Raw genomic sequence first — 5,307 nt, 5'->3', positions numbered from 1 at the left:
TTTGATATGTTGTATATATTTTGAAATTGAATATTAAAAAATGAGATATCAACATTTCGTTTTCCTCTTCTTTTTTGTACAGTACATAGCCAATAGGGTTAAACATTTCAACTTATGTATACGGTGTGTGTTTCTACACTAGGTAATTTAAGGTAGTATCCAGTAATGGACTACAAAAATGTTTTCCTTTGTTGAAACCTTGTCTTGCATTGATGCCAAAGTTTGTTATGAATTAGAAAAGAAATGTATTCAGTACGCATTTCTCCAAATGAGGGCTTTGATTACGGTGTGTTGTCTACACAGTAAAAAATATTCCCGTGATGTCACAGTGGCTTACTGGCTACTAATTGCATTCATTTCACAGTAGTTTACTGTGGCCATCCTCACAGTTTACTGTGATCTTCTCACAGTAGTTTACTGTGGCCACACCACAGTAAGTTACTGTCACCCTACCCACACTACCATGATCCCGCCCCTCCATTCATCACCACAAAAGAGGTAGCTACCATGTTATTGTGGCACCTCCCATTCCCCACCATGACTGAGACAACTGTGGCATGGAACCAGTACATCACACTGCTCTCTTGTATTGATAGACCGAATTGTCCATAACCACAGAAAAATTCAAGTTTCTTCAGTATGTGCAATATTATTACTATTTGACAATTGTAATCTCATGGATGATGGTACATTAACCAGTGTGCATAGAATACTCTGGTTGAGCATAATTAGACAAACCTGAAATGTCTTAATCAAGTAAGCAACACACCAAGAAGGATACCTGCTACCTCAATACTCACTACCAACTAAATAGCTAGCCAGCCAACAAACCAGTCCACCAGCCAACCAAAAGAGTCAGTTGTCAGCTAGCCAGCCAAAGAGCCGGCTAACCAACTAACACTCAGTTAGTCAGCCAACTAACCAACAAACAAGTCAGTTGTATGGCTAGCCAGCTAACAAACCAGCCATCCAGTCAACCAAAAGAGTCAGTTAGCCAGCCAACCAGCTGGCCAACAAACAGTCAGTTGGTCGGTCAGTTAGCTCACTAACCAACAAGCCGGACAGAGAGCCAGCGAACCAGTCATTTAGGCAAGCAACTCAAGCATTGTGACAGTCTGAGTTTATATAGAGGTGAAAGTTAACCATGTGACCAGAGTAATCAGGCATGTGGCAGCTGCAGGTAGTAATTCAATGAACTCGTAACAGTCCTATGTACTCAAGTGAGGTCAGGTACTAATTGACAGATTGATTGGGCACTACCATTGTTCCTGGTTGATGGTAGGCAATGTCAATCATGTCATGCAGCATTTGACTTTCAATTGTGCAATGGCACTTCACAAGATAGCCTAATTTTGTTTACTAGGTGGCAATATTCTGATTTAAAATTGGATGCTGGAGTTTTGGCGTGCACATCCAAGACAAAGGCATTAGCAGGTGCCAACTTAAAAAAGTGTTTGTGTAGCACATTGGTTGCAACTTAATTTATTGGAAGCAGAGCCAGCAACATTTCCAATCATAGACCTTCTTCTAATTAGGCCTGACAATTAGTAATTACAATCAATCATGGCCAGGAGCAACCTAAAGTGACATACAGATATGCAACATTGGTTACTGTCCCTAGGGTAATGCCGGGTTAGGAGGGATTAGAACCTGCAACTCTCTGATCCTAAGTCCACCTCCCTAACCATTAGGCCAAGGCAGCCACATAATGCACTCAATCATGGCCTAGAGGAAGGAAACACCTGTTATAACAGCACAGTAGTTAACTGTGATATGACAAAAGGTCTCTCTGGATTTCACAGTAACAAATTATGGCAGAATGTCACAGTATGTTACTGTGAAATGAATGCAATTAGTAGCCAGTAACTCATTGTGAGTTCACAGTATTTTCTACTGAACCCACAGTAAGATATTGTTACACACTTGAAGTGTTCGAAAGTTCAATGGGAAGGCATGTCAGTTGGGTTGAAGGCTGACGCCTTTACAGTAGTTAACTGTGATACGACGAATTCACAGTATGTTACTGTGAAATGAATGCAATTAGTAGCCAGTAACTCCCTGTGAGTTCACAGTAAGATATTGTTACCAGGGTTGGGGAGTAACGGATTACATGTAACGGCGTTACGGTAAAAGAATACAAAATCAATGTAATTGTAATCCGTTACATTACAAGCAAAAAAATATGTATTCAGATTACAGTTACATTCAGTGGGAATGGGGATTACTTAACAGGATTACAATTCTTGCGAAATTGCGTCTTTGGTCCCTTTTATTTATTTAATTATTATATTAACTGATTTATTTATTCATTTATTGTTATGCCGCGGCTTGTATGTTGTGATTTTTGGTTTTATTCACAAAATACAAAGTGTCCCAACTTTTTTGGAATCCGCTTTGTATGTTTCATCAGTTTTAGCACGATCTCTCTGCAACACGGTGTAAAAATATAAACTCTTCCTTGATTAATTGCACAAAGCAAGTGTTCAAATTAAAGGATGTAGAGTTATATTTCGGAAATTTGTACACAAACCTTTTGCAATTTGACGATATCTCAGCATCGGTCAGGGAAACCGCTTCTACTCCATTTTTGCATTTTTCGCCGAGCTGTGATCAACTTGTTGTTGACCGCTGCTCTCTTGTGGCGGTTTCCGTGTACTGCAGAACGTTTGGAAATGACACGCAGGATGTTTTTGAGATGGATTTTTTTTGTGTGTCAGCGTGGAGAGGGCTTTGAATTTGATGCATCAGCTTAATTACCTCAAAACAATAATTCTGCTCGACTTTAACAACTGATAAGTTGTACATAATGCTCTACCTTATTAACATATTGGATGTTTTGAAAATGCCAGCATTTTATTCACAATCAATGCATCAATGCATTTGCTCCATAGGGAAACCACAAAGCATACCACGACGATCATTTAACAAAACAAAAGTAATCCAAAAGTAATCCGTTACATTACTTAAATATTGAAGTAATGGGATTACATTACTGAATACATTTTTGAAAGAGTAATTTGTAACTTTACCGGATTACATTTAAAAAGTAACTTCCCCAACCCTGAGTGTTACACACTTGAAGTGGGCGAAAGTTCAATGGGAAGGCATGTCAGTTGGGTTGAGGGCTGACGCCTTTACTCAAAGTGATACACAAATATACAATGTTGGTTGCTGCCCCTAGGGCAATGTAGGGTTTGGAGGGATTTGAAATTGAAACTCACTGAACTTAAGTCCACCTCCCTAACCATCAGGCCAAGGCTGCCACATAGCACAACTTGGGCCTTCAGAGAGTTCATGGACATTTACAGCTAACTATTTAGTCATCAACTTCTTGTTTGCTACATGTCTTCCCATGCTTGGTCATCTCCTTTTTTCTCACTTCCTCATGGCAATATGTACAACCTGGGGGGGAGGGGCTTAGGACATATGGGCTTCAGATCGTGTCCCATCATGCAATGCACTTATGGAGAGCCATTTATCTAGAAGGAATATCTTAAGTGTGCTTCAAAATATTACTCCTTGTTATATTCAGTGTTTATTGTAGGGGTTGTACTATTTAAAGTGGTACACAAGAAAAATGACCATATTCCCACAGTCATGAAGATGGTCATGTATATCTACCAATATATAAAAGCTCATTCTCCTGTTATTTGACAGAGAGTGGGGAACACGTAGTCAACTGATGATGGGTGTATACATGTATACCACAAGACAATAAGAATGAAATAATTTGCTGAAAATGTCAATGAAAGGTGTGATTGTAATGAAGAGCTCAACCTGTCTATGACTGAAGTTGTGCCCCAATGCACTATTAATTCAATAGATACTCCGCCCACACAGTAGTTTACTGTGATGTTTCCTACTTTATCACTTTGGCATGCTGGTTATCCTTGAAGAGCACAGTACAATACTGTGATGTGCAAGTTAGGTAAGAAATGGCAAGTGATACAATGATTTCAAACTAATTTGCTGTGTGCCGTGTGACCATCACAGTAGCATAGTGTACCAGAACATCAGAGTAATTAACTGTGAGATTTCACAGTAAATTACTCTGAAATCCTTGTAAGTTTTTACTGTGTGGTTATCCTTGAAGAGCACAGTAAAATACTGTGATGTGCAAGTTAGGTGAGAAATTGCAAGTGATACAATGATTTCAGACTAATTTGCTGTGTGCCGTGTGACCATCACAGTAGCATAGTGTACCAGAACATCAGAGTAATTAACTGTGAGATTTCACAGTAAATTACTCTGAAATCCTTGTAAGTTTTTACTGTGTATCTTTTAGGTACACGTTGACAGGTTTTGATGGAGGGCAATACAGAATATTAGCACTTAATTTATGCGCATGCACACACACACACACACACACAAACACACACTGACAAAGCAGTCCAATTTTACTTAGGCCTATACAGTGATTTTAAACTTTCTGCTGCAGGGCTTGACATTGGCACCTGCAACTAGCCAAATGCTGGTAAACTTGGCTGTGGCTAGTAATACTTTCAGTGTCATTAGCCACTGTGGCAGGTACTGTAGGGTATTCCACATCAGAGTAGCCTTTATTCATTTGATTGCCCATTTTGCATCAAGGAGTTTGTTTGTAAGTTAGAATTTGAGTTCCTCAGTTTTGTTATCTGATTTGTTTTCATGTATGGAGCTCCTCTAGCCTATGTTAGAAGCACTGATTGTGCTTTAGCGCTTCATGTTCTGTGCTTGGACTTTCAGTATGATTGTTAAAGGGACACTGTGCAGGACATTGTCAAAAAAGGTACTGCAACTATGCTGCTCATTGAAACTGGGCTGCCTATTGCCAAATTTGATCTATACATGAACGTTTATTAAGTAATTAACAAATATTTTCTAGTATGGCCCATGTACAGTCATTTTTGCAGCTAAAAATGGCTATTTCTGGAAATTCAAAATGACACACCATGGAGAAGGTACCCCTTTTCATGTATGAAAAGGGCATTTTTTCCAGTCATAATGAATACTTAGAATTTCATGGTGGTGGTAAGTATTTGTGAAAAAGGTAACATTAGTGAATGGGTAGCATGGTGAAATAGAGAAAACCACTATCCACAGTGGCATGTGAGCAAAACAATATTAATGTCAAGCCCAGGTCTGCTGATATGGAAAACCATGTTGGTGCATGTCTGCATTTAATTTTATGCTGATTTGCAACGTGTTGCCTTGTGCTTGCGAAAACCTCTTTATGCGTTCAACATACTCGAAGCTGCTTAGTTTCCAAGACGGTGCACGTACGTAGCCAGTGTAAAGTCTCCATAACATAAATCCGGATTAGCCTAT

This window comes from Engraulis encrasicolus, chromosome 17, assembly GCF_034702125.1.
Source record: "Engraulis encrasicolus isolate BLACKSEA-1 chromosome 17, IST_EnEncr_1.0, whole genome shotgun sequence".
NCBI classification, from domain to species: domain Eukaryota; kingdom Metazoa; phylum Chordata; class Actinopteri; order Clupeiformes; family Engraulidae; genus Engraulis; species Engraulis encrasicolus.
This window is presented reverse-complemented; position numbering follows the sequence as displayed.